General features: G+C 32.4%; 1 protein-coding gene across 6 annotated transcripts in view; it reads left to right on the top strand.

Annotated features, from left to right (window-relative positions):
• The first annotated feature begins 9,785 nt into the window (after positions 1-9,785).
• Positions 9,786-9,932, top strand: part of LOC134270668 (plasma membrane calcium-transporting ATPase 2-like) — a 53,717-nt gene continuing 53,570 nt past the window's right edge. For all 6 annotated transcript variants that reach the window (XM_062752907.1, XM_062752911.1, XM_062752909.1 and 3 more), the window contains exon 1: positions 9,786-9,912. The gene's annotated coding sequence lies outside the window, so the exon portion shown is untranslated. The remainder of the gene's footprint in view (positions 9,913-9,932) is intronic.

Raw genomic sequence — 9,932 nt, 5'->3', positions numbered from 1 at the left:
ACAAGTATATAATGCATGCACATTCAATTTAAAAAAAAAGAAAAAAAACTTTGCGATGGGCCCGGAGTTTTGATATTTAATAATGTATTACATATATCTTTATAATAAATGATTTATTTTCTTTAATACATATTATATGCATGTACTTGCAAAATCATATAAATTGTCCTATGCAATCCCGTTAGAGAATCAGGGTGAAAATCGGTCATAATGCTTGAAATTCATTAAAATAAAATAAAACCGACTTCGTCTAATTATACAACTCATCACAGGGAAAAGGATGAAAAAGATGATTTCAAACCTTAAAATTATTTATCCGATGACTTGGCACAAAACATGCATTTCATTCAGTTAATTATAATTCATTTCATAATTCATGTTTTATCTTTACATGTACATCATTGTTCACCCTAGTCGATCATTAGACAACTTTTTTCTCTGCATGCAAAGAATATATTTTTAAAAAATGAAAATGTAAATATTTTGGCTTTCATAAAGTCTTGGAAAATATTATTACAATCAAAGATATTATAAGAGGAGGATCTAACTCTATCACAAACTATGAAGTGGTTTATCTCTGTCTGTCTCTCTCAAAGAAACATTTTGAAAAAAAATTGAAATGGATAAAGACGAACAACATATCAGATATCAGAATCTATACTATGCATATATATGTATTATTGAAGTTAATATAAATACATTGTACAAACAAAAAAATTGATCTGTGATGAATCGGAGCCAGAGGTCGGTGTTTGTTGTCCACATACTAAAAGCAACTTGTCAAAAACGATAAATGTGAATATAAACAAAACAATATTATTCGCCTTATGATTCAATCTTATTCTAATAAAATTTGTAACTTTTATTAATCAAATAAGTTGTATAGGGTCGGGTTCAATTCTAAATTTGGCGGGAAATAATTGACGTCAAAGTATCTACGGAGATTACGACCAAGTGATTTTAACCAATGAAATGTCTGTTTACAAACGTGTTCATGAGACTAGAGGAGGATACATCGTAATTTCGTTCCAGTGTAAGTGTTATCACCTGTAAAATTTCGGATAATTGCAATATTTTACGGTATGTTATAAAGGACTCTACCCGTTGGGAATTCACTGGTTGTATATGTTGCACCATCACTGTCATGTTGTGCATGAATGAAATATCTGAGCCGGGATTTCGTTCAAAATGGCGATGGCTGAAACTCCGCTTATGGGATTTGTAAATGATATGCGAGGAGCATTTGCTAGAGTGGGCTTTTTGCGTTTTTAAATTATGTGTTATTTAAGGACACAGAGAATCATTGAATATTTGAATAGAAATTAGCTGTAAGAAGGTAAATGTCAAGTGGACACTGTTAAAATTAGATCTGGTTACCGGTTGTCGCTCCTATCCGGTGATCTGTGAAGTATCCGGACGTCAAATATCGTAAACAATGTTTACGTCGACAGTCTATTTATTCTTTAAAATTTAGGGGGTGTGACATTACTTATATATTTTTATTTGTAACGACAGTTGAACAAAGACGGCTGATAAGATATTCCTTGATGATATTGGATAAAAAATATCTTTATTTAAAAAATTGGATAGGTACTTGATCATAGGAGTTTGTTTTCGCATCAGGTGTGTGGGATATAATAGTCTGTTTGGGATATAATATCCCAAATGGGCTATAAATTTACAGTGCAAAAAATGAAAAATTTAATTTTGGCTATAGATATCATTAATCCGCATTAGGACACTTAAAACAGAATAACTGTTGGTTGACAAGTTTTTCTGCAACCCTACAGCATGATCCCCAAGAAGTTATGTGAAATGCAATGGGCATACAAAAAACTTGTACACTTATTCCGTGTTATGTGTCCTTATGCGGGTTTATGATATTTATAGCCAAAATAAAAATTTTCATTTTCTGCAGTTTTTTATTATATCCATATAAGGACTGAATTTATAACAACTTGTTCAGTATATATCTGCTAAAACTTCTTTTTTTAATGTTCTTTTGCATGGTGTGAAATGAATGCATAGAAATATGAATATATGCATGCAATGGCAGTTTATCATGCTCACCTAAGTACTTTATTTATAATGACTTGTTCAGAAATAAAGATTTAATTCTTGAAAAGAAGTTGCATTTTGGAAATTTAAATTTATTTCAAGCAGAAAAAAATTGTAAGTTCACTGGAATTTGAATGTCAATGAGTTAATATTAAACATTGATATTCCAATATCTTTAAAGAATAAAGATCAATCTTTTTAAATCCTAATATGCAAGGAATCATTGTAATCTGGTATTACGTAACAGTGCAATTGATTGCATTGAAACACCTCATTTAACATGCCAAGTATTTTTTTATGCTTAATTTGTCATGTACATTATTTATGTGCTAGCCAAGAGGTGATCTTTCTTACACTTTTTTTCTGGTTTGTAATGAAGTCTTGGCTGTCTTGTTTTATCTTGCTGTAGGGGATAAGGAAAACACAGATTAGACTTGTTCATGTGGTTAAAAAGAGACTGAATTGTCTGATGTCAGAGAAAAATAATTGAGGTCTTCATTAATATGATATCTGTCAATATTGGATGTAGAACGTATAGATATCTATTCATTGGTCATTTAGTCTGTTGTATTTAGCATGTGTGAATAGGCAGAAATTGTCTTGAATGAATGTATTAATCCTATACATATGGTAAGAATCAGTAATTTTATAGATCAGAAGATATATTGGAAGTTAATTGAAAGATGATGTGCAAACAATATTAGCAACCAGCAAGCCTGAATATCAGTTTACAGGATGGTATTTAGTCCTTGTGTATATAGAAGTTTACAAAGGCCATTTTGATAACGAATTATTTGGTTCTATCGGTGTTTTCTTGTGGATTAATTAATATATTATTACAATCACAAAGGAAGAATCATTTTGATAGAGATTGGAGTCTACAACATGCCTTGAAACATGCTTTGTAATGCATAATTTGTAAATTGTTGATCTGTGATTTGAAGGATGAACAAAAATGAACATCCTAAGTTATATGAAGTGTTTGCCTATATATAACTACATGGTAAATATGTAACAATAGGGGGTATTCTCCAAACATTCTGCATGTCTAATTGAGCATACATGATCATGCATTGATACAGGAACTTGTATACTAGCAGTAGCTGACCTACATAAGATATTGTACATGTATTTTGCAGATTTATCAAGTTGGATACTTTAAATAGTAGATGTTTGTACTTTTTCATGAATTTGATCTATTCATTTTCAGGTTTTAAAGTTATCATTGGACATTCTTGTAACATAACAAGGTACGTAAAACGTATTACAAGTGTCCTAGTTAATTAATCTTAAATAGTTATTTTTAGAAGAAAATAAAGAAAAAGGGGCCATTTATTTAATTTATTAACCAGAAATATATTTGATGATATGTTGTATTTTCAACAAAACCCACCCAAAACATGTACTATGCATTAACCATGTTAACTGAACCTTATTTATTAATACTATCCAATCACACAATTTAGTTTACACATGTTGAATCATATGATCTGGCCCTATGTATTAATAGCACAACTATTCAGTCAAAAATAGCAATCATTCAGTGTTTCAGTAGCGATGTATTTAAATTCATTGAAGCGTGTGCCTCCCTCACTATAGACCTTGGACTAGAATGTAGATTATGTTTGTACAATCGGTCCGCGACTTTGTAAAGGGGTGGAGCTTTACCTCAGTTACCTGAAGCAGGTTATTTATGAAGGCGAATTTTAATATCTGTTTAAATAATTGTTTCTTTTATTATAATATTCTAGATCTCATTGTGAAAACTGAGAAGTTAGAATTTGATGTAATAACATCTTATTTTTTTAAATGCAATAAAAAACAGAAGAAGAAATCTTCAGAAACATTTACTGTCTAATATAGTCTGAAAAGGTATTTAAAGAATTTTTCTACTGGTGTCAGTGACCTACTTTTTAACTAAAACAGTATCCTTAAAAAGAGTATCCTCTAAAAAGTCGTATTACATATGAGCAATAAATAGCTGCGTGTACCCTTATCAATCTATTTTTGGTGTTAGGTGAATGACTGGAAAATTCCAGTGACAGGAAATTAAATATTTTGGCCCCTATTCTATGAGGTTCATCGATTATTTGACGATACTATTCATCGGCGGCTAGGGTATTTTTTAACACCCTGTCTCTCACTATTTGTAATCAAGCACTAATGAAACCTAGCTAGTGAAGAATATGGTGGAAACCAATATAGCTTTTGTTGGCATCCGTGGACAATATTCACAGTATGGTATAAATATATGACATACTTGGGTCTGATCGAGAGGGGAAAAAAAATAGTGATCAATACGTATATATTGCTGTTTGCCTTGAATAACACTTGCTGCGTCAGCTTTATTTCAACATTGTTGTCTCCTATTGCAAAATGTTTAATGACCGAAAAAAGGAAATTTAAGAATAGGACTGTTAGCACTTGCACAGTGAGTAAGTTGGACAGTAAAATGAAATAGATATGCAGGGACTGGGCAGATATATTTGTGAAGTTTGAAGTAAAAAATTGAATTAGTGGATCGTTCCCGTACATGCTAAGACCACCTGTTACAGTGAATGACTAAGAGTTTTTGCGGTAAGCTTAAGTTGTTCAGTTTTGTTCCCAAGTTGTTCAGTTTTTTCTAATTTGTTCAGTTTGTTAGGTTCAGAGGTTTGCCTTATTTCTTGGATAAACTTTTGCAGCAGTGATGTACAAATCCATATATATCAAAGACAACATTGCTCACCCCTCATATATGCAACATCTGGCAGTATATCTTTTTCTTTATTGAAAACATTGAAAATAATCAGAAGTAGGGCTGTCACGGTTCCGAAATTTTTCGGGTCGGGTCGGTTCTGATTTTTTGAGGTTCGGTTTCCGGTTTCTCGGGTCGGGTAGGTAATGGAAGAAAAGCTCATTATTTGTATTATTTTCAACAATAAAAAGAATATTCTCATTTAATTTTGGAAATAGCAACATTATAAGTAGTTTAAAGTAGCCTCCTGACTAGACAACAACTGTACCAAATTATTTAAATCACCTTTCAGGGTTTCAGATTGAAATAAGTAACTATAGGACATCTGGCATATTTACCAGAAAAGTTATAGGCCATTCTGTCCTAAACTTCCTAAAATTATAGGCCAATAGAAAAGTTAAACTAACTCAGATTTCTGTCAGACCGTTTACAAAATAGTCATTTTATTACATAAAATATTCAAACATGTATATTAATTTTCCTTTGAATAAGGTGGAAATATTATTTTGTTTCTTTTAAACAAAATTATTTATTGAAACAAAATGGTAATTGTTTTTTTTTTTTAATTCCATTCAATGGGTATTTAACTTATATTAGTCCCACCCTTCATTACATGTAAATGTTTTTATTTCTTGGGATTATAATTTTTAAAAATAGTGATCCAAAAATTAGACTTGTATCTCTGATGATATTTAATGTATAATTACGTTTAAAGATTACCTAGACTAGTTTTTTCCCTTAGTAAAACCTTGCAACATTGTCCGTTTCCTGATATTAGTCCGACCCAATATTCAATCATGGCGGCAAAAACAACAACATGACATGGATTCCTTCGATGTTTTAAACATTCATCACTACTTTATGCTTCTTGCAGTTGGGTTTGGAAATAAAATTATAGAGTATTTTGTCAAGATCTATTTATACCAAAATGTCATTGGCTGATTGAATCGGCAGTTGCACAATGGGATCTGAATGGAGGAAAAATTATACGACTGGCCTTTACATACAGAAGATTATCGGCCATTGTGTCTGTTCATAAACTTTCATTGGCAAATGGCCGACGCCAATCTGAAACCCTGCCTTTTTAATGACAATTTACTAACAAAACTCTCGACGCCATTTTATAGTAAAATCTTCTATTATACAAATTATTTTTCGGGTACCCGTGACAGCCCTAATCAGAAGAGATGGTTTATGTAACCAGATATAACTTTGTTTGATTCATAAAGGTTACTCTGGATATAGACAAAGAACAATTAGATTTTCAACCTCTAATCACCAAGGTTTGTGCAACTGAGCAAAACGTTGCTTCAGTAATGAGATACATTATCTTCTGTGTACGTACTACAGGCCACAGCAATGAGTTTGTGTTATGTTGTCATTTGAAGTACAGAATAATAGGCTCTTTGGTTTGTTTCAACATGCCTTTATTGATTTCCCATCAGTTGATTTCGTTATTGCTTTTTTTTTTTATTTTGATGTACAGTTGCCATAGTAAATTAAATGAGAATATATCCAATTTCTCTTCTCCAAGAAAATAGAAATGGCAGCCAGACATGGTTGTGGAATTGATTGAGAGGTTGAATGTAATTGAGGACCCTGGTTGGTTGGAGATTTGTTTGATGGTGGTATAGTTAATGAGTTAATCATCATCATCATGTGCAATGATTGCCCTTATAAGCTCATAAAATAGGGGGAAAAAAAGGAAAAGGGGAAGCATATACATATTTCTATTGGTTTAATATTCATGATGAAGATAAAAGAGTTGGTTTACCATATAACACGCAGATGAATGATGAATAGGTATAAATGTTGAATAGGTATTTTTAGTATGATGGATATAAAAGAGTTGGTTTACCATGTAACATAAATGAATGATGAATAGGTATAAATGTTGAATGGATATTTTGAGGTATAGATTACACACGTTGCAGTAAAAAGTTCTTTATATACTTTCTTGCAAGCTCAAAATAAGATTTAGGTCTTGGGATATTGTCAATGAATGTATTTAAAATAATTGTGTTTGCAGATGACATTGAGGAGCTTAAATCCAAATTATTTGAAATACTTTAATTATTTTTTTTAAGTTTGTGTGGTACAGCTAAAAGTATATCACTGTGTATGGCCTTTTGAAACGGGTAAAATGATGTGGATTAAGTATGCAGTGTACAGCACATTTTGAGACTGAAATCATGATTTGGATTCTTGTACATGTATAGCTCTTGCTGCACGGGGCTAACATTGTTGTGAGTCGTAAATGCTCACTGCTTTAGAAGTGTATACTTGGATCCCACAGTAGAATGTCTTTGCTTTGTACTTGTAAATAAATTTATTGCTGTATAATCAGGAGAGGTCAGATCTTCAAGATGGGTTGGGGGTAAGGTGCAGACTTTATTCTGAGAAAGATTCAGGAGAAGAAATAAACTTGGGAGAATGAATATAAACTCTTGAATGGACTAGAGGCCTCAATATAGAGCTGGTCTATGAAAAAAACTTTAATGTTTTTCTCATATTAGATTGATTTTTTGTGTGTGGGTGGAGATATGAGATAGGATAGCATTGGAGTTATTAAATTATCTGAAGATGCAATGATGAAATTGCATGATCACAAATGTATACATTTACACTCAATCACCATAAATAAAAGGAAGCCTGCATTATCTTGACCTATGACTTCTGTTATTGAATATAAAATCTATGTGTGCTAATGTATCTCTTATATGATCTGCATACTAGATGTATCATGTATATGTGGTATGAGGAAATGAGAAAGTGAAGTCTATTTGCAGTTCAGCAAAGATTATGTCCAACAAGCTCTCCTCCTCATCATGTGTTTGTAAAATCTATTTCAGTGCAAGGGACTTATTTCAATACAAGCGAACTAATTTCTCCATTTTTGTCCCTCCAGTTTGTGTCGATCAAATCTTTGGAAAATGCATTTCTACAGGACATGATCAGGCAATATAGAACAAGTTTCACACCAGTTGATATCCAAATCAGGCAGTAAGGGATTATTTACAAAAAGCCACTAACTAATGGAGCGCAATTCTAATTCCCTAATGTCCCAATCAAATTGCCTATCTCCAACAAAAATTTGCAAAAAGAGAAGTGTGCAAAACGCAGAATAAAAGTGTATTTGACTTAAAACAGGTCCCTAGGGACCGACGGAATAGCCTGCAGTAATTCTCTGGTGGTCCCATGCATGAACTCCGCAGAAGATTCCAAGTAGACAATGGCCTATCTGACATTATGAAAAACTGTGATGCAATCTAGCCCTGATGGAGTATCATTAATTTACTTAAAATCTAATCAATAGAATGGAAATGAGGCCAGTAACCTTGTTATTAGAATGTGCCCACATTGAAAAAAAGTTAATCAGACAGGGAAAGGCTGAAAGTTTAGACCGTGCCTATCATGTCTTTGGGTTGGTTCTATCTATTAGATTATTAGTGCATGCATGTATACTTACATACAACATGTACATGTATGCAATTTTGTTTTTGAAGAAACTGATTTTGAGGTCCACGTCTCTCACTGTATTGACCTAATACTGAATTTCAATTGGTCTGAGTACTTAAGAACCATGCAGTTGAGATTTACATGTATTTTCCTGTTTTTCCTTGCATTTCTTCATGCCTAAGATAGATCAGATATATATGTATACCATATCATATGTGTATCTCCTTGATCTTTGTTAGCGCTTCTTTCCAATGACCACTTTCCTATTGTGTACTCTAAAAGTTCGTGTGTTTGGTTCGGTGTATAGTAAATTGTTTATAGTTAGAACTCCAAGATGCATGTTTTGCTCATAACCTCCCTGTTAGAGTCTGAAGATGATGGCTATAACAAATTCTAGTAGAAAGTCCAGCGGAAACCCAAAAACTGCCGCAGATGACCTAGAAAAAAGGGGAAAAAAGTCTGGGTTTGCTTGGAATGCAATTAATATGTATATTGTGTAATATTCAAGTTGCATGAAATCATGTACATGTAGCCAAATATTGTTAATTCATGAAGTCAATCTCATTAAGCTTAAAAAACAATTGATTGAGATGTTAAAGGATTCAAGATTGAATGCCAGTTGGTTAAGTGCTTGTTCTGTGATCAGGTCATGGGTTCGAAACTGGGCCAAAACTGACCTATTGGCCAAATAGATAAAAATAGGTAGAAACTTCTTCACCAAAAGCTTTGAAGTGGAAGATCTTAAAAACCGAGGCCCCATGTCATGGTAGGCATTGCCAGAATAAAGAAACTTCACTGACCCTGAGTGACAAGTAAAGGTGTAACTTTTAAGCCCTTCCTGTATGTGTTGACACAATGAATAATATGAATAAAAATTTTCTAACAGGACATAAACCAACATACAAATAATCAATCAAAATGTTAAGTTCAAATATACATGAAGGAAGTAGATAGGACTTTGAATTCACTGCGACAGTCACATGTCTGTGGAATTCAACATGTTTTTCAGATACCAGTAAAAACTTTGCTTGTCTGTTTAACTGTACAGTTATATACATATTATATTACAATACTTTAATATAGGATAAGAAATGCTTCTATTTAGGTATTTGCATTATGTTTGTCTATGTGATTTACCATATGTTTTTAGTTTATTTTGAGCCATATGTGTTTAGAGTAAATAGGATTTACAGCCAGCCAAAACTCCAGTAAAAATCAACATATGGATTCTTGGTGGAGTTGAATGTACTATTGCGTCACCATCAATCCCCCTTATGTCTTTTCATTATTTGCCTCATTATTTTCGTTAAGACTATATATTTCCACCCACTGGTCATCATAATAATTGTCATGTGTTAAATTTGTTAGTTGTGTCAGTTTGTGAATCATATTGAATGTGTAATCATCTACTTGAAAGTCGTAACGTACTTATGGCCATGATGACAGTGCATTTAAAAAATGCAGTGGTAGCTAATATATCTTCTTATTTGCTGAACAAGTTAAAATTTTGTTTTTTGGTGGTCTTTTTCAGATTCCTGCAAATTCAGCCTTGTTGTCAACTTTGATTGAAAAAGCCAAGACAATAAAATCAAAGAATTGTTTAGATTGTATAGCAACACTGCCACAACTAGAAACATCAGATTTATTTATTACATGGGGTAAGTAACATAAATCATGA

This window comes from Saccostrea cucullata, unplaced genomic scaffold, assembly GCF_032062105.1.
Source record: "Saccostrea cucullata isolate Sc308-1 unplaced genomic scaffold, CSIRO_AGI_Scuc_v1 ctg468, whole genome shotgun sequence".
Classification (NCBI taxonomy): Eukaryota; Metazoa; Mollusca; class Bivalvia; order Ostreida; family Ostreidae; genus Saccostrea; species Saccostrea cuccullata.
Note: the sequence above shows the minus strand (reverse complement) of the source record. Positions and strands in the feature narration are given on the sequence as shown.